Source organism: Narcine bancroftii, chromosome 2, assembly GCF_036971445.1.
Source record: "Narcine bancroftii isolate sNarBan1 chromosome 2, sNarBan1.hap1, whole genome shotgun sequence".
Classification (NCBI taxonomy): Eukaryota; Metazoa; Chordata; class Chondrichthyes; order Torpediniformes; family Narcinidae; genus Narcine; species Narcine bancroftii.
This window is the reverse complement of record NC_091470.1, coordinates 154774165-154801458: the sequence shown is the minus strand read 5'-3', so window position 1 is coordinate 154801458 and position 27294 is coordinate 154774165. Positions and strand designations below refer to the sequence as shown.

The 27294-nt window shown below is 42.0% G+C and overlaps 1 protein-coding gene across 1 annotated transcript in view; it reads right to left on the bottom strand.

Annotated features, from left to right (window-relative positions):
* The window catches only part of LOC138754425 (pleckstrin homology domain-containing family G member 5-like), a 116311-nt gene extending 111495 nt beyond the window's left edge, over positions 1 to 4816 (bottom strand). Inside the window, exon 1 of the mRNA XM_069918688.1 lies at positions 4740 to 4816. The gene's annotated coding sequence lies outside the window, so the exon portion shown is untranslated. The remainder of the gene's footprint in view (positions 1 to 4739) is intronic.
* Between the last annotated feature and the right edge of the window lie 22478 nt (positions 4817 to 27294).

The following is a 27294-nucleotide window of genomic DNA, read 5'->3' as shown; positions in this document are numbered from 1 at the left end:
ATGACTCAGACTGCACTCTCTCTTCCCCACCCCAACATCATGACTCAGACTGCACTCTCTCTTCCCCACCTAACATCATGACTCAGACTGCATTCTCTCTTCCCCCCCAACATCATGACTCAGACTGCACTCTCTCTTCCCCCCCCAACATCATGACTCAGACTGCACTCTCTCTTCCCCTCCAACATCAAGACTCAGACTGCACTCTCTCTTCCCACCCCAACATCATGACTCAGACTGCACTCTCTTTTCCCCCCCTAACATCATGACTCTGACTGCACTCTCTCTTCCCCCCCCAACTAACATCATGACTCAGACTGCACTCTCTCTTCCCCCCCAACATCAAGACTCAGACTGCACTCTCTCTTCCCACCCCAACATCATGACTCAGACTGCACTCTCTCTTCCCCCCCTAACATCATGACTGAGACTGCACTCTCTCTTCCCACCTAACATCATGACTCAGACTGCACTCTCTCTTCCCCCCCCTAACATCACGACTCAGACTGCACTCTCTCTCCCCCCCCAACATCATGACTCAGACTGCACTCTCTCTTCCCCCCCAACATCATGACTCAGACTGCACTCTCTCTTCCCCCCCCAACATCATGACTCAGACTGCACTCTCTCTTTCCCCCCCAACATCATGACTCAGACTGCATTTTCTCTTCCCCCCCCAACTCACATCATGACTCAGACTGCACTCTCTCTTCCCCCCCCCCCGTAACATCATGACTCAGACTGCACTCTCTCTTTCCCTCCCCCTAACATCATGACTCAGACTGCACTCTTTCTCTTCCCCGCCCCCCCCCCCCCCCCCACCCAACCGGTCAATACTGAACTCACGCACACCCATACTGAAATCCCATCCTTCCACTCTGAACCTGGCAACTTGTCCTTTTAAACTTCCCTTATGCAGCCACAACACAAAGCACCCTAAAATGTTCTATTACAAGAAGCACAATTTTTAACTCTTTGCCAACTTTGTAAAGCAATGCTTACAGTTCCCTTTCATGATGATGTTTTGGTACAATGAAGTCAGCCAGAGGGGAGCCAAATTTTGCAGTCATTGTCATGCTAAAACAATGCATGATCTAACTGAGCCACGCAGCAGGGAGATGGGTTAGAAGGGCATTGTGTGTCATACACACTTTCTCCTACACCTTTCTCATCAAATTCTATTTTGACATTTCCTCATTGAACAACCCCTCTCACTGTGGACAATGGGGTGAAACTGCTAAAACTTGCCAACGTAGCACTCAGCACACTTCACTTGAACAACCAATCTCATGTAAATTAGCAAAGAGTTTTTATGGAAGATCAGATTAGTGACCATCATATTGCACAGTCACCCTACCCCATGAGATCATAGCTCTTTTGGAAGAGCTCCCAAAAGGACCATTCAGACACAAGTTGTGAGGTAACCATTCTAGAACACACTGCACCCAGCATCTGAATATAAATAGAATTAATGGTGATTCTTCAGGAGTCATCAACTAAAATTCTAACAGGCCAATGAAAGAATTCCCTGGAAAGCCAAGGCTTATTTTCTGGGCTGAGCAAAATGCTGCTGCCATCCAATGGTCATTGAGCTACCTACACTCACGCCGTCCTGCTGAAGTAACAACAGAAAAGCAAAAAAAAAACCTCAATAGGTCAGGGAGCATCTGTGGAAAGAGAAACAGGGTTAACAATACAGGCCAGAACACCTTTATTACAACTGGGAAAGGGAGATTTAAAAAATTTTTTAATTTGTATAAGTAATGGGAGGGCTAGACTTTTATTTTTATTTTCACTTGAGCTTTCTTCCGCCTCTCCTTACTCTGATCAAGGTCCTCTGACCCGAATTGTTAGTAAAAACACACAGAAATTCTAGAGGAACTCAGCGGGTCTTGCAGAGTCCATAGGAGGTGAAGATCCAGGCCTGAGCCCTTCCTCAAGGAATAAGCAAAGAACAGGAAGGTGTCTGATGCTGCGAGACCAGACGAGTTCCTGTTCTTTGCTTATTCCTTGAGGAAGTTTGTGTTTCACTGAGTTGTTAAGTGTACTTCCTGTTTCCACAATTGCTGCCTTAGCGACTGAGTGTATTTTCTGATTTTATATCAGATTTTCAGCATCTGCAATTTTTTGATTTGCATCTTCTATCCTCCTAAATGCCTGTCTTTGGATGGCAACACCGACGATCTTTCAGAACACTGCAAAATGCTGACTGAAAGATTTCTGAAGTGTAATCATTATTGTAATATTGGTGAACTTTCATTCTTATTTTTATTAAACAATGTTATTTCATGCTCACAGAATTCCCACAATCATGAAATTTGTGATCAGTTTCAGTCTTAGTTGAAAGAGGAATGTTTGCTGAGACTCTGGGCAACTCCTTGGTCCTTCTTGAATTTTGCCAGTGGAAGCACGATAACCAGCAAGTCTTAAATTTGTCTCCGATAGAGTGCACTGTTCCTGGCATAGCTAACATTATTACCCATCCCCAATTGTCCTCAAAATTGTCATGGTGAGCCGCCATTTTGAATTGTTGCAGTTTGTGTGTTGACGGCATTCCCAATATACAGTTAAAAGGGATGCTCCAAGATTTTAGCAAATAATGATGGATGACTGGCAATATATTGCCAAGCAAGGTCGGAGTGTGTTTTGGAGGGGTTATTTCATCATGATCCCTAATAATTCTTGATAGTAGTGATTTGTGCACTTAGGGAGGTTATGACTAGGTAAATGGCAGATTCTGTACCCAGAGTGCACTGCTAGTCAAGGGAGTGATGAATGGAGTGCTAATGAAATGGGTTGCTTAGCCCTACATTGAGGTTGATAAAGCTGCACTTCTCAGACTAGTGAGGGGCTCAGCAGCTGTTGGACTGAACAGCCTATGTTTTGTTCATAACTTGTGTTTGAAAGACTCATACCAGTCTGCGGGCTGCTGGAGACTGGCTCACATGATCCAGGTATTGGAACTGGGATTCGAGAGAAAGCTGAGGGCAAGAAAGACGCCTGAAGGGCCTCAGGCTTCCTTATCATATCAGAGGGTTAGATCTGGTGCTTAGGTTGCCAATGGATTGAACAGGAGCCTGTAAGGCTGTGGGAGCGCTGGAGGGACTCCCTTCATTTTATTATTGGGAGCGCCGGGCAATGCTAATGTCGATGCTTTGTGGTGTGACAGTATATAGATATGTTTTTGGGAGATACATTAGGGCAGGTTTATTAGTGTAGGTCAAATACAAACACTTTAAAACAGATCTTATTTAAAATACTGGAGCTCTGCTCATGCTAGACTGGCCGGCTTCAAGACCCTTTGCAAAAGCTTTGGAGAGTGCCCAAGAGACTTCACTAATGGATTGTCATTTACATAAAGGCAACAGATGAAAGAACTCATCAGAGCCACAGGCTGTCTGGAGTGGAACTTGCTGTTCTAGGAAGAGGAGAGAGGAGAGAGGAGAGATCAGTTCTGCAGTGTTACAGTCAGCAGCAGCTGGGACTGGAACAGGACAAGCTGGAAAGCTTGTGGAAAACCCCCAATTGGAAGATGGGTTGTGGGTGCTTGATTCAGCCTGATCAAAGCCCCTGTGGTTCATGCAAGAGGAGAGGACTGGCTGCCTCATGTTTCACTTGAAATAAGAGAAACAAAAATGAACTCTGTGGTGACCTGAAGGAAAGAGGTCATCATCTGGAGAACCCTGAGGGGACAAGATTCTTCAGCAAGACACTGAAGTGGCTGATTAAAAAGGAATCAGTTGTGGGTGTCCAGCGAACAATAAATCTCTCTCTGAAAACCGACGAGAACCTTCCTGAGTGGTAACCATTTACCTTTCAAGCACCAAAGCCTGGTGAACTTTATAAATGTTAAATTCTGAGCATAGTATAAGAATTGCCTGCAACCAGTGAACTTGGAGGAATGAGAAGTGAGATTGGACTGTCAACCAAAGAACTTGTCTGAACATACACCCACATTACATACACGTGCACTTAGAATTAGAAGGGGGTTAAGTTAGATTAGTTAAGTCAATAGTGATAAGTTAAAGTGTGATTCTGTTTTCATGTTTAAAGATAATTAAAAACAACTTTTGTTTAAGTAACCATTTGTCTTGGTGAATAACTATTGCTGCTGGGTTTTGGGGTCCTCTGGGCTCATAACAGTGGGCCTTTATAGCAGGAAAAAGTTGACAATAAAAACACCCTTGAACCTTAAAGAAAGTGGTATTTCCTCATGCCTTATTGTGTGCTTTGTAGATGGTGAAAAGGTTTTGGAGGGTTAAGGCCTTTGACCTGCTCTGATAGCAAATGAATTTATATAATCAAGTTAAAGACTAATGGTCTTGATGCTGGTATAAAAGGTAAATTAAAATCACAAAATTTCACTGCAAAACAACATGGCTAAAAATCACAAATTATAAAACAGCTCAATGTGTTGTCCCTATTGATCTAGGTAAATATGCTTCATAAACCTGAAGTTCAACCTGAATATCAGATGCTGCCTGACCTATTGAAGTTTTTTTTTTGCTTTTCTGTTGTTACTTCAGCAGGACGGCGTGAGTGTAGGTGGCCCATTGACCATTGGATGGCAGCAGCAACTTGAAACAGAGTGAAAATCCTAGCTATATTATTATCCCGGAGTTATGAAATCAAAGATATTATGGGAAGAGGTGGGGTTGGGGTTAATGGTTGGAAGAGAGAGAGAGAAAATAGAAGAGTGAATGTAAACAATCAGTCCAAGAAGAAACAAGTCTCTTTACCTTAATAGCCCTCCTCTTGTCCACACATTCCTGGTGCTGACAAAGCAGAACTTTCTCTTCTGTTAAGGTCCGCTCATCTGCAGAATGCAAATTATATTTAATACCACAAGTAAAAACTAGGGCAATAAAACATGATCCTGGAATCTGAAAATAACTGAACAGAATTTCAGATGGCAAATAGTTATAAACTATTATTCAGAGCTACGTGAGTAGCAGAATAGTGACATTACCGAGAGCAACGGGCGGGGAGGCGGAGATAAAGAGAAACGGATTAAAAATGATGACTGGACAGCAATGCAGTGTACATAAACAGTTTTTCATAGCATTTCAAGAATGATCGATTAGTAGCCCTACACATCGTGGGCAATTGAGAAAACGGTGCACAGGGAGTAACGGAGCATCCAGTGGGTTACTAAGAGTGATGGCCTGGGTAAGGGGAAGGGGTGCGGTGGGGTGGGGGGGGGGTGGGGGAAGAAACCCAGTGTACCAAGTGTAACAGAGCAAAGGCACACCTTTTTTGAGAGTGATGCGAGGGGTAGGGCAGGGACATAATGCAGAATTTATGGAGCAGTAACACAGTGTTCTAAAAGCAAATCATTGAAGAAATCCATGGAACACTGGTGAATAATGGGAAATCAATGGGGAAAGACTATTCGACAGCAAGTGATGAATTGGAGTTGTCTGGGTCAATGACAGGATTCACAGGTCACAGATAAACAAAGGGAAATCCACAAGTCCATGATGGACAGGGATGGATCCACAAATCAGTGATGGACAGAGAGGGGGGAGGGGGTCTACGGCTTGGTGATGGATGGAGGGTGTGGGGGGTGGGGAAAAAGAGGTTTTGCTGCTCAATGACATACAGGACGAGGTCTGCGGGTCGGTGAAGGACAGAGGAAATCTAATGAGCACTGCTTCGTCAGCAAGTTTGAATGTCTGTCAATATACTTTTGTTTGATGTTTATGGAGATCTAATAGCAAGGACACTTGGCATTTGAGAAGAACAGAAAATCATTTGGCAATTCATGCAAATCTATTTGTCTTGTCTAGAACGTTCTAACAGCATATTGTTAAAGATTGTCAGCTCATTGAGATTTACGTTGGAGAACTCCCACCACTACCCAGTGAGCCAAACAAGTGGCTCACTAATTCAGACGTAGTACAGTAGTCACTGTATTTAACAAGAGCTCTCCTACACGGCAGCTCAAGATCATACATTGCCACAGATCTTTGTAAGCAGCTCCCACTCACACTCCAGGAAACCATTTCACCGTTAAAGGAGCAGGCTCTCAGAACTGACAGTTGCATTTTGAGAGAAGCAGAATTGGATTTAGAAGCTGTTTAGGATCTGACCATTCAAATAATCGATAGAAACAGGCATGATTTAGTCCTGCAGATGGTGTACTGTTCACCCCCTCCTCTGGTGCGGGTGTGAGAGTGCGATGAAGAGAATGGAAGGGAAAGAGCAAGAGTGGAAGAGAGGACCAAAAAAAACATGGACATAACTTGATCCCCAGAGGTAATCCATTACTGGATTATACCCCCTGTAAGCATTAGGTAACAGCACATTGTAATATTCTGAGACAGAAATAACAATATTACACATAGACTGTGATACAAATCTGTTCAATATTTTAAAATATATTGTTTAATGTCTCCTGGAATTGTGTTTCTCTCCTCACTTTGTTTCAATAATATATTTTCAGTATATTCAAAGAATCCCCTCACTTCCTACTTCACCACTTTCATCTCAGGTGTCTCTCAAGGATTATAATTTAGGTCCCTTCCAACCCCTCATGTGCAAGCTGCTCCTCTGTAACATCATCTCAAAACATGGTATCATCTTCTACATGTATGCTGTGAAATGCAACTCTACCTCATCAGCACCTTTTTTGCACTCGTACAATGGGTTTAAATTGCAAAAAGACACAATAAACTCATTGAGAAGACTGATAGGATCACCCAAGTTACTGATTGTTAACTCTGTTTTGCAGCCTTTGACTCCATCCCTCTCCTTGACATTAATTGGAATCCATTTGTGGGTGCCTGGAAATGCCTTGCCAGGGAAGGCTGAAACATTCAGGGCATTTAAGAAACTCTTAGACAGGCTCATGGATGAAAGAAAAAGAGGGTTACAAGGTAGAAAGGGTTTAAATATTTTTTCTGTAGGAATATATAGGTCAGCAAAACATCAAGGGCTTGTACTGTGCTGTGATGTTCTAAACATTGGGCAGGCTGGAGGAAGTCAAATGGTCAGGCAGAATCCAAGGAAAAAAGTGATCAGTCAACATCTTGGGTCGGGGGCCTTTATCGAGGTGGTCCCTTTCTCTCATTCAACTATAGGACGTTTCATTCCAAACATCCATACTGTCACTAAGCTGCGTGTTTCAGGAGTCTCGAGCTGGGCATGAAAGTGATGTAGACAGCCCAATGTTGCCTATGAGAGCAACCTTAGCCTTTCTGCTGGGGAATGGGACACAACATTGATTCTCACTGGAATAGAGATAATCTTCAGAACCAATGGGAAACTGTACAACCCTCATTGTTTACAGTCCAGAACCAAGGTCAACACAAGATCGTTTATTGAGTTGCCCTATGCATTTGTGCAGACCAAGCTCAAAATTATTGATAACTTGTTTAATGAAATAAATAAAATGGCCCTTACACTTCACATCTTCAAGACAAAGGATCCTCAACTAATGTGCTTCCTTTACTGTCATGTGGCACCAATTATAACACCTTTGACGATAAACTACACTTCTGAGCCCATGTACACGAGACACGCTTGCAGTGGAGAAGGTAGAGGGATTTACAATCATGCTGTTAGGACTGGAAAATTTTACCTATGATCAAAGATTGGAAAAGCCAAGTTTATTTTTCAAAATAAATTAATGGGAGACTTAAATGAGGTGTATCAAATTATGAAAGTCAGATTGTAATAAATAATAAGAACTGTCTCTCTGAGTAGAAGGTTCAAAAGCCAGGTGACACACAAGAGAAGAATTAGAGGAAGGATTTAGAAAAATGTGGAGGGTGTGAGAAGATTAGTAACATGTATTCCTACTGCTGGAAGGTGGGATGGAGCTAGCTAATTACCTTATTGACCAGCATGGGCATAATGACCTCCTTTAGCATCATAAATTTAGGTATAATTCTATTCTAACTGCTATAATCTATAATTGTTTGAATTTGCACTGCCCCATTTATCTCTTCTTTTGTGGGCCTGCTCCCATTTTGTGGGCCTGCTCCCATTGAAGTAAGACCTCGATTTTAATAATCTGGAATGCACTTTGGGCCCACTTCCCCGTGAAGCAGAAAAGTTTTGGTTCCTTCTGTCCTTCACTCCTACCGACTACGTAAAAAAAACATTTATGTTACGCGAGGTGAATATAAAACAAGGCTTTTACTTAAATGTGCTGAGCACTCACCCCTCCCTCTCCCCAGCAGAGAATGGCTGCTTTGGAGCAAGCTTCAAAACACCTCTTTGACCTCGTTTTGATGATCTTCTCCATCACTTCGGTGACTGTGGTAGTTTGTAAACAGAAGTTGTGATTTTTTAACGTTGCTGATGTTTTTCGGAAAGCGAAGGCAGGTTCAAAAGTCAGGATGAAATTTAATTTGAGGGAACAAAGAGTGCAGATCTATAGTGTTCTAACAGAACTAATCTTATCACCACTCTTGTACTCAAAGTTTTAATTTCTCCAGTAAACCAAGTGCCAGGAAAATGGAGAGTGAAGTGGCCCAGAGACAAAGCAACTTTCATCCATCTGAGCTATGTAAACTGGCTGGTGAGAGGGATTACACAAGAGACAGTGCCGTGTAATCCTTCCTTGGATAGGTTAAGGCCCCGGAGCTAAAAACAGCCACATCAGAACACATGCCAACAGGCTCTACGGGAACTACACGCTCAGTGGTACACGCGAGAGATGCCAAAAACCTTCAATTTGGCTCATTTCCAACTCCAAACTCAATTTAAATAGGTTGCACACTGTCTGGCTGATAAGAGTCTGGTACCACTGTTATGCAACAAAGAATTCCTACCTTGTGCACTGTATGCAACGCAAGTTATGACAAGCAAACAGAAGGACACATGACCAATGGACAGGAATGCGAGGGAAACAAGCAGACAGACATGTGCAGGCACATTTAGATCCACACATGCAGAGCAACACACACACACACACAAGTGTGCACAAGTACAGTATAATAAAATGCGAGTCTCCTGATGTGTCAGCTGTCAAACATCTGCAAAATTACAAAACGTTGAAAGAACACCTTCTTTGCTTCTTCACCAATTACAGATGGAAGCTCAGGAACAAACATGGTAACACTGCTGCAAGGCACAACAAAGAGTCAACACCTTCTGAAGCAGTGAGCCAGCGAGAGAACCCTTCCTTCAGGATGAGACCCACACTTCATAGGAGGGTCAGCACTTTGCATGAGAAGGGAACTGAATCAGTAAGAGCTAGTGCAATGCTCAGCAAAGCTCTCACAACAATTTTGTAAAATGTTAGATCCCTAGAGCCAAGTGAAACACAAAAGTCTGCAGACACTGTGATTGTAGTAAAAACTCAGAAATGCTGGAGGATCTCAGCAGGTCTCGCAAGGTCCATAGGAAGTAAAGGTACGTTACCGACGTCTTAGGCCTGAACCCTTCTTCAAAGTACAAGCAAAAAGCAAGTAGGCATCAGACATCTGCCTGCTTTTTGCTTAGACCTTGAAGGGCTCAGGCCCAAAGTGTTGGTTATATATCTTCATCTCCTGTGGATGCTGAGAGACAAGCAGAGTTGCTCCAGCATTTCTGTGTTTTTAATCTTAGAGCTAAGTCCCTCTTCCTCAACAGACTCAATACAACCTCCTGAATTACTAATTTCCTCGTGCACAAGATTTAAAAAAAAAATTCATATTTGAGCAAATGAACAGATTGATTCCACCTCCTCTCCAAACATCCAGTTCCATAACTGATCACTGGTTCACAAAATACTGATTCTGTGAACAAGCTTAGAAGTTGCCATCCTTTTAGCAGAAGCTGACACCTCTGGTTCCATCTTCTGGACAAGATGGATCAGCTATTGGTTGACCTGGCATGTTGGATTTGTATAATCCTAATTAAGCAACTGTTTATTTCAGTTGATTACATTCTCCTCCAGGCAGTTGTTAACTCGGCCTGCAACATCACAGGCACCAGACTTCATTCCATCGAGGAGATCTACATGAGGAGGTGACTTAAAAAAGCAACCCCTCTCCTCAAAGACCCCCACCACCCAAGCCATGCCCTCTTCACTCTGCTACCATTAAGGAAAGGGTACAGGAGCCTCAATGGCACAAGGACAGCTTCCCCGCTGCCATCAGATTCATGAATGATCAATGAACCAAAGACACTGCCTTACTTTTCTTGCAATACTTTTTTTTTAATTATAGTAATGTTGGAAGATGGTTACAATATGAATGTTTGCACTATGGTGCTTCCACAACACATCAAATTTCACAACAATAAATTCTGAAGTATGTTGCTCTGCCCCATTATCATTAATAAAGTGGTTACAGAACTTTCAACCATGCATATCAATGATCAATAAAGTGGTAGCATTGGCTCATTGTTTCAATCAATATTGACATTTTAAAGATCCCATTTGCGAGATCAGGCAAAAAACTTTTTAAAAACCCTATGAACAGATAAAACTCCTGTGTGCTAAATGGAAGGGCCTTCCTTTCCGTGCTCAGCACCTGGCAAGTTGGTGAGTGCAGGCAACAGCTGCATTCATTCATAAAGCTGCAGGCCAATCAAAAGGAACATGGTTTCTTGGAAAGTGGTGACAACTTTCACAATATACGCCATCACAACCCAATCTTGTGAAGCAAATCTTAAGCAATGAAGCAGAAGGAGGATCTTCCCCGAGTCCTCCCTCCCACTTGTATAACGACTCTTTTGTATCACACCACCTCTCACCTGCAATCATTCCTGGATAGCTTTTCATTGGAAACAAAAACCTCAGAGAGGAAAAAAATGAATAGGGTGACGCAGAAGTTCCCAGGCAATCTCCAGCACTTTTAAAGAAAACGGCAGACAAAACACAATTTGGTCCGAGGCGTGAAGATCGACCCGACAACAGATCTGCCAGGCTTCAAGCAGCTGATAAAGTGCTGGGCAGGAAGAGTGTGTGTCTGCTGCCAGCAATTTTCCAAGCCCAGCAACTGCTAGCCGGCAGTGAAACTCAATCAGCTTAGATTGCACCAATAAGGCAGATAAATTGAAGATTAGCAAACAGCACTAGACAGTCCCACGTAAAAGAGGGGAGGAGACACCCGACAGCTGGGGTCCACTGTCATCTCTGCAAGGCTCATTAAGTTCCCAGCACAGGTGCAGCAGCTGGGAGTTCAGGCCCATCAAAAACAGGCTCAGTAACCCCTCCTACTCCAGGCCAAATCATTTCATCGCCTTCACAATTTGCTGAAACAAAATTGAATGCAAATGATCACAAAGCAAAACAATTCCAATTTTTAAAAAGAGTGACAGTTTGAAGCAAGAAATGGGGAGGGGGGTCAATGTATCATGTGTGGACAGAAGAGATTTTGTTCAGCTTTGGCATTTTGCTCAGTACAGACATTGTGGGCTGAAGGGCCTCTTTGATTGCTCCACTGTTCAGTTCTTGCTCTGTCTTCAGCTGCCAAGACCATATATTCAGGAACACCCTCCCTAAACCTTTCTGCCTGCCTCCCTCCCTCCTTTAGCCAAGGTGAAAAATTTTGTTCAATTAATTGTTCTTGGAATTGTTTCACCATATTAACAGGGTTGCCTAAATGCAAGTAGCTGTTGTATAAAAATGTCCAAAGCGAAACATAGAAGTTTGCACTGTGATTGTAGTGAAAACACAGAAGTACTGGAGGATCTCAGAGGGTCTCACAACGTCCATGGGAGGTAAAGATATATTTCAGACATTTCGGACCTGAGCATGCCTTGATGAAGGGCTCGTTCCTGAAACATTGGTTATATATCTATCTCCTATGGTTGCTGCGAGTCCTGCTGTGTTCTTCCAACATTAATGTGCAAAACATGTCTATCCAAGTCCCCTTTCCTTCATCTTCTCTATATTTTAAAAAAAACTTCTAGGATGGATGAAAAGGAGGTGCTGAAAAAGTTCCTGGGCGAAGAGCTGTCTGTATGGTGACAAATATTGCGTCAGAATCCCTCAACCAGATCACAATTACATTTTTCATCGACCCTGCATGGAAGTGAGCAGAGGTCAGTCATAGGAAGTGGTTTCTGATTTGCAATGCTAAGGCACTGTATGAGCACATTCACATCCAAGTCTTGCTTACTATTCTGGGTTAAAGGTCTTGCTGCACATTAGATGAAGTATGAAGTAAAGGGAAAGAGGAAAAGGGGAAATATTTTCACCTCACAGACATCAAAATGAAGTGCCTGTGCTTGGCTGCAATGGCACAGGATGGAGTCCCAGAAACCGTTTATATTAGAGGAACAGTGAAGGCATTTTTCTTGTCTGTTCATTTCTAATGAGGATCACAAACGAGCATATTTTGGATATTATATATATCTATATATAGATATATATAGATATATATAAAATCAATCTCTGTGTGTGTATATATATATATATAGATATATATATCTATATATATATATATATAATTGTACAATCAGCCAGTCTTATTAGCTGATAATTATTAGCTTTCTAAGAATGTTTGATAAGTTTTTCATGAGTTTATTTATCTTAGTTGACAGTAATTAAGAGAACCTAGGGATGCCATATATAGGAAACTCTCATGAGTATGCAGTTAATTTCTTATAATTTATTTTACAAATAATGTGTGCGTGAGGTGGGGAAATGCAGTTCTTTCCAAAATGGGGAATTTTTATCGTCACAGCTGGAATGTCTCAGAGCATAAACAAGGCAGGGTCAGATTGAGTCCCTTGTTTGGGGAATTTGGGTATTGGGAGACACACGTGTGGTCAACAAGAGGAAAAGGTCTACAGTAGGCTCACTCCTAATCGGCTGGATTATGACGCAGTTCTGATCTGTGGGGGAGGGGGACGAAGAGGAGGAGATTCCCTCCTGGTCAGCAAGAGTGAGGGGGAAGGGAGAAAGAGAGAGGAGTGGGAGGGGGAAAGGGAGTGGGAAAGAGGGGAGGAGGGAAAGAGGAAAAGGGGGGAAGGGAGAGAGGGAAGTTGGGGAGAGGGAGGAAGAACAGGAATCCACTCCTGGTTAGCAGAGGAGTTTGACTTATCCCAGCCAGCATTGGGAGTGCAATCCTGACTGTAATCAGGGAATCATAATCAATGACATTTCATCCTTACTGGGAATCCAAAAGTAAACAATTTCTCAGGATGATACTCAATTTGGCACAAGCAAGTCTCTGTTCCTTCTGTGAACCTCACTAGATCTGGGATAGGGGGGCGTGGCAAGATGGCGTAGAGTCTAGACGTGAGATCTCGACCTCTCTGGGCGGACTTTTAAATACCTGTTTTTAACCCTTTGTTTTCAAGTTTAAACTTTTTAAATTTTAGTTTGAAGTATTAAGGAACTGTTATGGCCATTAATGGTAAGAAGATTAAACCTCAAGAAGTTACATTTTCGAAGTGTTGAAGATTTGGGGCCTAAACAACTTGCTACAGCTTCAGGTTTAACTTCCTTATTGCCTAAACCACAAAGACTCCCTGTGGGGAGCTGAAAAAAAATATGTCTACTACTCTCCAAGTGAAGGATAGCGCTGGAATTACCCATTCTCTGGAGGAAGGTGTGTGTTCCCAAGAAGTGGATCCTGATTCTGGCAGCCTTTCGATTTTAACGGAGGGAGCATCCAGGAAGACGACTCCATTGTCTGAAATACTTCAGGCAACACTCCAACCTGAAGATATCGATCTCCTCTGTGATTTTGTGGAAAAACAATGAGCTGCGGGGGGAGGCCAGCGTCAACCCCCTGAAGAAGTCTGGGTGCCATCGCTGGGAGTCCAGACCCACAGTAAAACTGCAGCAGGAGCTGCAGTTACCTGGTTCTGCCACTACGTCAGAGAAAGCAGGGCTGAGCTTTTCTGAGCTACAATATAAGCAGTTAAATGCTGTCATTCAGCCTATAATGCAAGAGCTGGCTCAAATGAATGTTAGTATAAGTTCCGAATTCAATACAGTTAAAGCACGTGTGGAAGCATCTTGTGAAGATTTAAAAAAATTTCAGTCTGCTTTTTTGGAATGTAAACAGCAAGTGGCTTCTAATACAGAAAAAGTGTTGAAGGTTGAAAAATCCCATATAGAATTGCGAGAATGTGAGAAGGAGTTAGAGAGGAAAATAGACTAATTGGAGAATCAAAGTAGAAGGAATAATGTGAAAATTGTTGGTTTGCCAGAAGGTATGGAAGGACAAGATCCTCCTCGTTTTTTTAAAGACTGGATCCCACAAGTACTAGGGCAAGAATTTTTCTCTGGAGGCTTGGTACTGGAAAGAGCACATAGAGCTTTAAGAAGAAATCCTTTACCTGGTCAACCACCAAGACCGGTAATAATTTGATGTTTGAATTATTTTGATAGAGAAGCAATACTTCGACTAGCAGTGCAAAATGCAAGACAACGACAAACTCCATTATTGATTCAGAATAGCAGAGTTTTTTAAAAATCTTGATTTGAGTCAAGAGGTCATTCAACGTCGATGTCGATTTATTCCAGTTAAAGAAGTTTTGTGGCGTAAAGGTTATAAGTCTACTTTTCACTATCCGGCAGTGCTGAAGGTGTTTCATGGAGACTATCTCGGTTTTTTGAGAATGATCGTGAAGCAATGATTTTTGCTGATTCATTGCTAAATATAAGAGGACAAAGACGCAGTCCACCATTGTCTCCTAAAGAAAAATCTGGTTGTTCTGGAAATGGAAGAAATGGCAGAAATGGGAAAAACGGGAATGGAAAGAGTCCAACTTCTTTTGAAATGGGATCTCTGAGTTTGGAATTTCTTGGATGAATAGAAGAATAGAAGAATCTTCTTACTCTTATATTACTGTTTATGTTATTATGATATTTTGAGGTTAATTTTTGTTTGGCTGGGGAGGGAGAGATTTGCTCTAAGTTCTATTAGTCATCAGCCACTGGTGGGTGATCCACACCCAAATTTTGTTTAGGGATTTTGGTAGTTTTTTTTTAAATTTTTTTTTAAATTTTCATTTTATCTAGCTTTTAATTTGTGATTATTGGAGGGCCTATATACATTGATTTGAGTTTTCATATAAAGATATTATTGATCTTTAGTAATAGTAGTAGATATGTCAAAGTTGAGGTTTGCTACTTTTAATGTTCAAGGTTTAAACAGTCCAATTAAGCATAAACAAATTTTGGCATATATTAAGAAAATGAAAATTGATGTTGCTTTTTTACAAGAAAGAGATTTGAATGTCAAAGAAAGTATGAAATTGAAGTGGGACTGGGTAGGGCATGTATATTCTTCTTCGTTTAATTCCAGGGCTAAAGGTGTAGCAATTTTGATACATAAGAATTTATCTTTTGAATTACAATCAATGGAGGAAAAGGCAGGATGTATTCTTAAATTGAATTGTAAGATTTTTAGTGAATTTTGGACTTTACTTAATATTTATACCCCAAATGTAGATGATGAAATATTTATTTCCGATGCATTTTTACAATTATGGTATTGATAAGAACTCTTTGTTTCTTTATTATCAAATTCGATCTTTGGTAAAACATGTGTTTGGTAGAGATATGATTTTACCTGAAATGACTAAATTTGAGACTTTTCTTATGAAGGTACCAGAGAAGGGTTATATTTCATCTATGTATCAAATATTACAGGATGGTATGGATAAAAAGGGTTGGGATAAATCAAAAAGTAAATGGGAAGCGGATATTGGTTTTATTTTTTCTGAAGATGATTGGTTAGATATTTGTTATGATAGTGTAACTAGATTGATAAATGCACATTATGCAATGATTAATTACAATTTTTTACATCAATTATACTTAACACCTGAAAAATTAAAAAAGTATGGTCTTCAGTTTTCGATGTGATAATTCTGTTGGAACTTTTTTTCATGCTGTCTGGTCATGTATATATATATATACAATCTTTTTGGAAGAAAATTCAATTGTTTTTAGAATACCTGTATAAGATTAAAATACCTTTGGATCCGACAGTACTTTTATTGGGCAGTTTGCAACCTCTGAAAGGTTTGGATTACATAAATTTCAACTTGCTTTTGTATATTTAGCATTATCTGTAGCGAAAAAATGTATTGCTAGTACGTGGAAAGATACAAATATGATTGATATTAATAGATGGCATAATGAGATGAAATATTGTTTAATAATGGAAAAAATACATATGTTTCACGTGATAACTATAGTTTTTTTATTAGTAAGTGGTTGTTATATTCAGAATATTTACATTTTGATTTACGTTGATTAGATCTTAATATGTATGTTTAATTTTTCCTTAATTTTTTTCTCCTTTCTTTATGGCTCTCCTTAGGAGAGTTGACTGAAGGGGGGGGGGGGGGGGTCTTTTCTTTTTTTCTATAAAATATAACATTCATGTTTATGGTTCATTGTTGTATATGTTATTTACTATCTGTATTTTGAACGAATAAAAAGTTTTTAAAAAATCTTGATCTGGGATAGAATCACAGATAGAGTTTTTAAACATTAAATCTTCACAAAATGAGTACCTGTTCTCCAACCTTCCCAATCATTATATTCATAATTCTTTTGTGATAAAGTGGTCCTGTCAAAACTAGCTCAACAGTTTGGGTTTGTATTCCCTGGAGTTTAGAAGAATGAGGGGTAACCTGATTCAAATATAATAGATCCTAAAATGTTTTAACAAAGGAGTTGATTGTGGACTTGAGGATGAAGATCGACCAGTTTCCATTACACATTAATGGATCTGTCATGCAGAGGGTGGGGAATACAAATTTCTTTGGTGTGTTCAAAAGATGACCTATCCTGGTCCCACGACAGCTCCACATTAGTTAGGAAGGTGCATTCTCGACTTCCAAAGGAGGTTGAGGAGGGCAAGGCTACCAGCCCCCATCTTGACAACATTTTACAGGAGAACATTTGAGAGTGTCCTGTTTTGCTGCATTGTTGTGGTATAGGAGGTGTGAAGCATGGGTCTGGAAGTCAATATAGAGAGCCATCAAAATGGCTGAGTTCACTGGGGTCTCCCTTTCCTCATTTTCCAAGAGAATGGTTTATATAGGGCTAAAAGAATTATAGAGGAATTTCACAGTATCTATGACCCAGTTCCATCAAAGAAATGATACAGGAGGATCAAAATCAAGACTGTAATCCAGTATATCATCCCAAAATATTTATGTATGTTTATTTTAAATTATATCTTTATGTGTACATGTGATTATTATTATGTGCTCTGTATTGTTTATGTCTGTGCACTGTGCTCCAGATAAATGCCATTTCGTTGGGTTATACAAGTTTGGTCAGATGATAATCAACTTGAACTTGAGATGTTTCCACTCATGAGATTCGTGAACAAGGGGTTATAGTTAAAAATAATGGGTCAGTCATTTAAAATTAGAGCATAAAAAAAATTTCTGTCAGAAGATAGTGAATCTGTTATTCTCTCCTCCAAGGGTGGAGGCCGGATCATTAAATATATTTAAAGTGATGGATAAAAATATAAAAAGATTGAAGAATTGGCATCAGGGGAAAGTTGGTAGGTCAACAAAGACTTGTAAATTTCTACAGGTGTACGTGGAGAGCATTCTGGCTGGTTGCATCACTGTCTGGTATGGAGGTATCAATGCACAGGTCAGGAAAAGACCACAGTGAGTTGTGAACTTGGTCAATGCCATCGTGGGCATCAGCCTTCACTCCATCGAGGACATCTTCAAGGGGTGGTGTCTTGAGAAAGCAGCCTCTTTCCTCAAGGACCCCCCACCACACAGCCCATGCCTTCTTCTCACTGCTACCATCCAGAAGGAGGTACAGGAGCCTGAAGACAAACACCCAATGGTACAAAAAACAGATTTTTTTTCCCTCTGCCATCATATTTCTGAATGGACAATGGTCCACAGACACACCCTAATTTTCTCTTCTTTTTGTATTAATTTATTTATTTTTAAGTAATTTAGAGCAATATTTATGCCTGTGATGCTGTCGCGAAACAACAATATTGATGACAATAAATTCTGATGCTGAGTGGTTCAGAAGAGGAGTTGAGGTCTGCACAGATGATATTGAACAACCCTAAGGGGCTGATTGGTCATCTCCTGCTCCAATCTTCTTGCTCCAGCCATGCCTCAACCCAGCAGTTAGTGTGATGCTATTAGAGCGCCAGTGACCCAGGTTTGAATCCGGTGCTGTGCGGGAAGGAGTTTGTTCATTCTCCCCGTGTCTGCGTGGGTTACCTCCAGGTACTCTAGTTTCCTCCCACCATTCAGAACGTATAGTGTTTAGGTTAATTTGGGTGTAATGGGGCAGTACGGGTTTAAATAGACAGAATCATCTTCTACTAGCTGTAAATCAAATTTAAATTTAACTGCATCACCAAACCTGCATGCTTTGAGTCCCAATTATCCAACAACTTCAATTTGTAGCGATTCACAGTACACCTTCCCATGGTGCTTTACAGAGAAATTAATGTATGGTCACATAAGATTTTACATCAGGTCCTACAAATGCGGTTGAAGTGGAGGCTTTTAGGATAATAAGGGTGAGAATTTTAAAATGTTTGCATTGTTTAATTGGGAGTCATTGAAGGTTCTGTAAGCACAGGGGTGAATTAAATCATGAGAATTAAGAAACAGCCAAGAGAATTTTGAATGACAATAATATTTTTGGGACTTGGAATGTTGGACACCAGCAGGGGTACACTGGGATGGTCAAGTCTCGAGGTAACAAGGGATAGATAGAAGTTGAATGTTGGACACCGGCAGGGGTACACTGGGATGGTCAAGTCTCGAGGTAACAAGGGATAGATAGAAGTTGAATGTTGGACACTGGCAGGGGTACACTGGGATGGTCAAGTCTCGAGGTAACAAGGGATAGATAGAAGTTGAATGTTGGACACCGGCAGGGGTACACTGGGATGGTCAAGTCTCGAGGTAACAAGGGATAGATAGAAGTTGAATGTTGGACACTGGCAGGGGTACACTGGGATGGTCAAGTCTCGAGGTAACAAGGGATAGATATAAGTTGAATGTTGGACACCGACAGGGGTACACTGGGATGGTCAAGTCTCGAGGTAACAAGGGATAGATAGAAGCTGCAGATGCAGATAAAAAGAAGCAAGTACCATTTCAGGAAACCCACACACCTCCATCTCTCAGTTATATTGCTTCAACTCATTGTAGATACTGCTTGCAAGTGAAGCAATGGTCAAAACAATTGCTATCAAAGAGCTTAGTAAAATACTAGAGCATCAGATTTGCAGGCTGGAGTTGAGAAAACAATAAGCTTATTCATCTGCTTCAGTGGAGGTGGCAAAATATCATAAGGAGCAGGAGGAGTCACTGCAGTCAGCACAAAGACAGTGCCCTTTGTAACTGTGACTCTGACTGGACTGTTAACTGTTTCAGGCACAAGGCGAGCAAAGGTAGATGTTCATAGTGTAATGCCGATCATAACAACAGGCCCACTCACTAAACGGGAGGCAGATTCACAACATTCCACACACTGACCAAGGTAACAGTTCAGGAAGATACAACTCTTTCTGCAGTTTCTTTCACTCTCACTATTTGCATTTGGATTCCTGCAATAGTCAAGATCTAACCTTAGCAGGTATTTTCTATGTTTAGATAAAGTCCCATCTTATTTCACAGTTTAATTGCATCATGGTTCAATTCAAGGCTGGTCATCTCTGGAAAAAGAGTTATTCCACATTGAATTTTAACTGCTCAACAAGATGTTTAAACAGTAAAGAATAAGATTATCAAAAATGATGGAACAGGCATTTTTCTCATAGTCCGAAATGTTGGTTATGTATCTTTATCTTTGTGATATAAAGAACACTATTTGATCTTCTGAGTTTCTCCAGCACTGTTTTTACTTCAACCGTGGCATCTGCAGACTTCTGCGTTTTACTCATTTTCCCCTTAGTTCATATGTACCCTGCTCGTCAAGTAGCAAAAAGCAATAAACAGCTTGCTACTGTTGACGTGAAATGGTCACTCTTCCTTTCTCAATATTGATCGAAGCCATCATCTATCAATTTGTAGACACACTGATTCAATTATCTTCAAAACTGTAATCAAACATTTATCAAATGATTAAGTTACAAGAGAAAGCTGACAATCAAAAATATACTTCAATCAATTCCACAAATGAGGATGGATATTCTTGACCCTTTTCTCAGACATTAAGTGATCAATTTAATCTTTAAGTTTGGGCTATAATTTCTGTGAAAGAAGCAAATTTTAAAATACAAGTTCCAAAGATGTGGGTGTTGTTGAAAAAGTTGCTTTAAGAAGATGCCGGGTGTGAGTCTTCTTGTTGCAATCCATGCGAATGATTTATTCACATGGTGCTATTCGATGGAAAGTTCTGCGAAAGACCAAGGAAATAAATGTTCTGGCTGGGATGGGAAGAGAATCTTGGAGAACTTGAAATTGCTGTATTACTAGGGCATTGTGTGACAGAATTGAAGAGTAAATATAGAGCTCAGTATTTTTTAAAAACCATGCCTCTCTGTTATTTATGACCAGATCCAACTCCTTTATTATTATTGCGACAATTTACTAAATCGTAACAATATTGGTGGAGCATCTTGTGTTCTCGCTCCATTACAACAGGACATTTTTGTCACATTGAACATAATCCCAGAATGAAGTTATGTTCAGATCATACAATGAATGCATCTTATGTAAATTTCACTTTGTGTCCAGGTCCCCAACTGTGCTGAAACAGATTCAGACCCTTATCAATACCTCGCAAAATTTAATTGCCAGTTTGAGCCTTGACACACAAATGGTGACCTGGGATAAGGATCCACTTAGGCCAGCATTTTGCTCCGATAACCTCAAAATTCATATGCTAGGGTCAACCATTGCAAGGGATCCTATTCACTCAAGGCCAACTGTCCTTCCTGTCACCAACCAGAAGGAGGTCTCAAGGTTTGCTGCCTTGTGCAACTGTGTTTTAAACAAAGCAACGGCAGCTGGAAGGCAGCTCAGTGATCGCAAGAATCAGTTGCATACACAGTATTATCCCAACAACAGTTGGGTGATTCAAAAGGATGTTGCAGCAGCAATCATATGAAGACTAAGCATTGGCTAAGCTGCACTGACTTAAAAAGCTACCTTGGTTTGACCCAACCCTCTATTCAAGCCCAAGTCTAAACAGCGACAGCAAAATTGACCTAACCCTATACCAATCAGCCTGATCTTCTTTCCTGAACATTTGTTTTTGCCATCCTGATCTTTCCAAAACTAATCATCTGCTCCTGCCTGAAGCTCCTTGCATTAAAATGCCTCTATAAATTTGTTTCTTTTGACAGGATGCTCTGCAATATAAATTGTGCCTACCGTCATCTAATTCATCCAGAATATCCAGTGTGGAGGACCATATATATCGCTCTGCCATGGACCCGTCATATTCCTCCAATGCTGGCAAGCTCTCCAGCTCATATGCTCCACGTTTCTTCCAGTAAAGAAACATCTTGCATTGTTCCAAGACAATCGGCAAGGAACATTCCTAATCTATCTCTTAGCTCCAGCAGTCAGAGAGCAAGGGCTCAGTCCTCCTTGGTATACAGACTACTGCATCAGTATGCTGATCCACTGTCCCAGTGCAGAGGGCTAACGCAAGAGGCATTAAAGGACGGCCTGGAGGCCTCCTTCTCCCTGGACAGAGAACTGCATTCATCAGCTGAAAGAGTGGGACTGTGGGATTGCCGAGGGTGGCACTCAGTGGAAGACTGGCCACTGTGGCACAGCCTCAGACAAAGGCTTTCTTCATCTTTGACGATTCATTTGGGGAAAAAAAAGTGGCCACTTTATAGTTTGAGAAAAAAGGGCAGGGTTTAACTTTTCACCCTCATCAGTATTACAATTGAGGAAAAGCGAAGATTCAGCACATTCTACAGCTGAACGCGAGTAGTTCACGAGAAATTAGCCCAGTGTAAAGAGGCGTGTTGGAGAAAAGGACAACCCCAAATTCTTGAGCAGCTTAAGCCAAGCGGTGCATGTAGTGCAGATGCTCATGGTGTTAACAATGCAGCAGAGGGGAGAAACTCTCTCAAACCACCACTCATTTAAAGGAAGATGGAAGAAATGAAGGATAACTCGGTTCACAAACCAGCGTTCTGATGATTGTGATTCATTGGCAAATGGAATATTTAAGATTTAAGGTTGATATGTCAAGAGGGATCATTCAGCTTTTTCAGTTATCAGAGTACATGAATGACATCACAAACAACCCTGAGATTCCTTTTCCTGTGGGCGAAGCAAATTACCGCTTATCGGTAGTGCAAAAAAACTGTTCACGACGTACACATGTAAGCAAATAAAGAAATGTAAACAAACTGACTGTGCAATACAGAGGGGAAAATAAATCCATAAAGTCCAAAAGTGATTGTCCTTCAGTGAGTTCCTGACTGAGTTTGTGGTTAAGGAGTCTGCTGGTGGAGGGGTAGCAACTGTTCATGAACCTGGTGGTGCGAGTCTTGTGGCACCTTTATATCCTTCCTGATGGCAGCAGCGACAACAGGGTGTGTGCTGGGAGGTGTGGATCCTTGATGATTACTGATGCTTTCTGTTGGCAGCATTCCCTCTATATGTTCTCATTGGTGAGGAGTGTTTTGCCTGGATTATGTCTGTTACCTTTTGCAGAGCTTTACACTCAGGGGTATCCCATACCAGACTGTGATACAGCCAGGCAGCACATTTTCCATCACACATCTGTAGAAATTTGCCAGGATTTCCAATGTCAAACCTTGAGAAAGTAGAGGAGCTGATGTGCTTTCTTCACAATGCCATTCGTGCGTTAGATCCAGGAAAGTACCTTTGAAATAGAGACTCCTAAGTACTTAAATTTGCTCTCTTCTCCACCTCTGATCTGCCAATGATCACTGGATTAAACACCTCTGGTTTTCCCTTCCTGAAGTCAACAATCAGCTCCTTGATTTTGGTGATATTGAATGCGAGGTTGTTGTTGGTGTACCATTCAGCCAAGTTTTCAATTTCCTTCCTCTATGCTGACTCATCACCCCTTTTTATACAACCCACTACTGTGGTATCGTCAGTGAACTCAGCCAGTCTTGCAGCGTCCATAGGAGGTAAAGATATTTTACCAACGTTTCAGGCCTGAGCCCTTCTTCAAGGCCTACTTTAATGCAAAAGTCCTGTTGACACAAGCTCTTAATATCCAGTGAAGACCATGCTCAAAGGAATAACTTCTCAGTATGGTTAGTTCCTATTTCCATGGAAGTAGCCATTAAAGAGGTAACAAAGCAAGCAATCCATTGAAAATAGACACAGCACCCTACTCTGTTGAACAGTCCCAGCCATCGATAGGATTGCTGATATCCCAGGGGCCTGGAAAGAGGCAGAATATTTTAATTTATGAATCAGTTCAGACACGACTAGATCCTGCAGGCTGAACAAAATGCTGCCACGAAATAAAAGACTTTATATTGGTTGGTAAGAAATGAGCTGCTCCAGTAATTGGAGAATCAGTGATGTGCTTAAAAACAATTTCCAAAGGGCTGCATGTGTTCAATATCTCTCCTTGACATTCCATTTCAAAAGTTTCGGCAACTTTATCAGTTGGAGGGAGTAAACAACCAACTTTTGTTTCTGGGAAAATGCAGCCGCAACTCTTCTGAATGTTGAAGGAATCTGTGAGTCATGGGAACAGTCTGGGATGTTAAAAACATATTATATCCATGTACTTGGAACACTGTCCAATGTAAAGGTAAAAAAAGGTAAAAGTTCCATTATTGTCATGCAATACTACCTTTAGAATGCAACATACATGAAATTCTTTAATCTTTGTGTATAGTAAGACAGACAGAGAGTCATCACTTTGTCCAGTGCTCCTCACAGAAACTTACAGCACCTGGTGTTCCTGGACGGTCACCCCCCTCCACGTACTGACCAGGTCTGAGCCTGCTTAGATGTAGTACCTGTCCTGGAAATGTTTGAGGGGCAATGTTGGGTTTACTATAGACATAACCAGTATACATAACCATTGGCGACTTCAGGGGTTTTTACGAGGCTCTAAAGGCTGTGTACGGCCCCTCACCCCAAGTCCAAAGCCCGCTGCGCAGCTCAGACGGCAAAGTCCTCCTCAGCAACAAGATCTCCATCCTCAACCGATGGTCAGAACACTTCCAATCTCTTTTCAGTGTCCACCGCTCAGTCCAAGAATCCGTCCTGCTCCAGCTCCCTCAACAGCCCTTAAGGCAAGAGCTGGATGAGGTCCTCACCCGGGAAGAGACATACAAGGCAATTGAACAACTGAAAAGTGGCAAAGCAGCAGCTATGGATGGAATCCCCCCAGAGGTCCGGAAGGCTGGCGGCAAAACTCTGCATGTCAAACTGCATGAGTTTTTCAAACTCTGCTGGGACCAAGGAAAGCTGCCTCAGGACCTTCGTGATGCCATCATCATCTGTACAAAAACAAAGGCGAGAAATCAGACTGCTCAAACTACAGGGGAATCACGCTGCTCTCCATTGCAAGCAAAATCTTTGCTAGGATTCTCCTAACGGCTTTCACGCAAACAGAGGAACTATTGACATGGACTTTGCCCTCAGACAGCTCCAAGAAAAGTGCAGAGAACAAAACAAAGGACTCTACAACACCTTTATTGACCTCACCAAATCCTTCGACACCGTGAGTAGGAAAGGGCTTTGGCAAATACTAGAGCGCCTCCGATGCCCCCCAAAGTTCCTCAACATGGTTATCCAACTGCATGAAAACCAACAAGGTCGGGTCAGATACAGCAATGAGCTCTCTGAACCCTTCTCCAATAACAATGGCGTGAAGCAAGGCTGCATTCTCTCACCAACCCTCTTTTCAATCTTCTTCAGCATGATGCTGAACCAAGCCATGAAAGACCTAAACAATGAAGACGCTGTTTACATCCGGTACCGCATGGATGGCAGTCTCTTCAATCTGAGGCACCTGCAAGCTCACACCAAGACACAAGAGCAACTTGTCCGTGAACTACTCTTTGCAGACGATGCCGCTTTAGTTGCCCATTCAGAGCCAGCTCTTCAGCGCTTGACGTCCTGTTTTGCGGAAACTGCCAAAATGTTTGGCCTGGAAGTCAGCCTGAAGAAAACTGAGCTCCTCCATCAGCCACCTCCCCACCATGACTACCAGCCACCCCACATCTCCATCGGGCACACTGAACTCAAAACGGTCAACCAGTTTACCTATCTCGGCTGCACCATTTCATCGGATGCAAGGATCGACAACGAGATAGACAACAGACTCGCCAAGGCAAATAGCGCCTTTGGAAGACTACACAAAAGAGTCTGGAAAAACAACCAACTGAAAAACCTCAAAGATTAGCATTTACAGAGCTGTTGTCATACCCACACTCCTGTTCGGCTCCGAATCATGGGTCTTCTACCGGCATCACCTACGGCTCCTAGAACGCTTCCACCAGCGTTGTCTCCGCTCCATCCTCAACATTCATTGGAGCCACTTCATCACCAACATCGAAGTACTCGAGATGGCAGAGGCCGACAGCATCGAATCCACGCTGCTGAAGATCCAACTGCGCTGGGTAGGTCACGTCTCCAGAATGGAGGACCATCGCCTTCCCAAGATTGTGTTATATGGCGAGCTCTCCACTGGCCACCGAGACAGAGGTGCACCAAAGAAGAGGTACAAGGACTGCCTAAAGAAATCTCTTGGTGCCTGCCACATTGACCACTGCCAGTGGGCTGATATCGCCTCGAACCGTGCATCTTGGCGCCTCACAGTTCGGCGGGCAGCAACCTCCTTTGAAGAAGACCGCAGAGCCCACCTCACTGACAAAAGGCAAAGGAGGAAAAACCCAACACCCAACCCCAACCAACCAATTTTCCCTTGCAACCGCTGCAATTGTGTCTGCCTGTCCCACATCGGACTTGTCAGCCACAAACGAGCCTGCAGCTGACGTGGACATTACCCCTCCATAAATCTTCGTCCGCGAAGCCAAGCCAAAGAAGAAACCAGTGTAGTATCCCTAGTAAGAAAACAATGCCTGAGAAACTCAGCAGGTCAAACAGCATACTTTATATAGCAAAGATACATAACCGATGTTTCACACCCGAGACCTTTATCAAGGTATGAACAAAATGTAGGCAAGTGTCTGAATAAAATGGTGGGGGAAGGGTAGGACAACAGGCCCACAGGAAAGAGGTCATAGGTGGATAAGGGAGGGAGGGCACAACAGCAAAAAGGGGGAAGGGGATGGCTCTGTGAATGGAGAGGGGTGGAGAGCTAGAGGAAAGGAGACAGGGATAGAGGAGAATGGGGAGAGGACTAGCAGAAACTGGAGATGTCGATGTTCATGCTATCCAGTTGAAGAGTGCCCAACGGAATATTAGGTGTTGCTCCTCCAATTTACAGGTAGCCTTGGTTCGGCAGTTCATGAGGCCGTGGACAGACATGTCAGTGTGGGAATGGAGCGCAGAATTGAAATGGTTGGAAGATCCCTGTCACTGATGTGTTCAGAGCGAATATGCTCAGCAAAGTGATCTGCGGACAGAGCTAGGGCAGTATTCTTCTCCAGGAGTAGATCAGAGGGCACATTACATTGCTGATGTATACTCCACCTGACAAGATCTATTTGATGAATCAGTGCACAAGAAACATTCCTCTTTATCCCTTTTAGACAGTCTCCAGGATAAAGAATGACTTGTTTCCACTGTGGTTCTTATTTGCTGATGAAGCCAATGTGAGGATCATTGATTCTTACATAGATAGGACAGGAGGTGACTGGCAGGGCAATCAGCTTGGCACGTTGTGAGGTGTGTGCTTCTTCTGCCGTTTGCACATGGCTTTTGTATTCTTCTGCCACTTGGTTAGGATTTTGCTATCAACTTCTTATCAGTCAAAAATGATAGCAAGACTGGACCCAATAGGTTGCTGTGGGATGGAATGAAAGATTCTCACATCGAGGACAGACACAAAATTGAGGAAATCTTCAAAGTGTTCCTTCTAGTGTATAATTGGCTGACATTCAGTCCTTCAAAAGTGTACCTCCATTCTTGGCTCTCAGTTATGTTTGGGTGTTTGGTCTATGGTTGCTTCAACATTACAGAAGGGTCTGTGCACATCCCTGTTGTCAGAAAGTCGTTGAGCTTCCAGTGCTCTCCCCCCTCCACCCCACCCTCCCACATTTGTTCTTTCTGTTGCATAAGCCACCAACTTTATTCTCAACCCAACTCATCTGTATTTTTTGGGAGACCATTTATCGGGACAGTTCATTGAATCACTATGTTGTACAGACTTCAATATATGCCTCACTTTAGATATTTAAAATTAAACCATGTTTGGCAAAACAATTAATTTTGGATGGAACTTCTATTTCTTTTGAAAGGCTGCTGCATGCAAGATTGAGTGAGAAAGTGGATCTCTGCTGG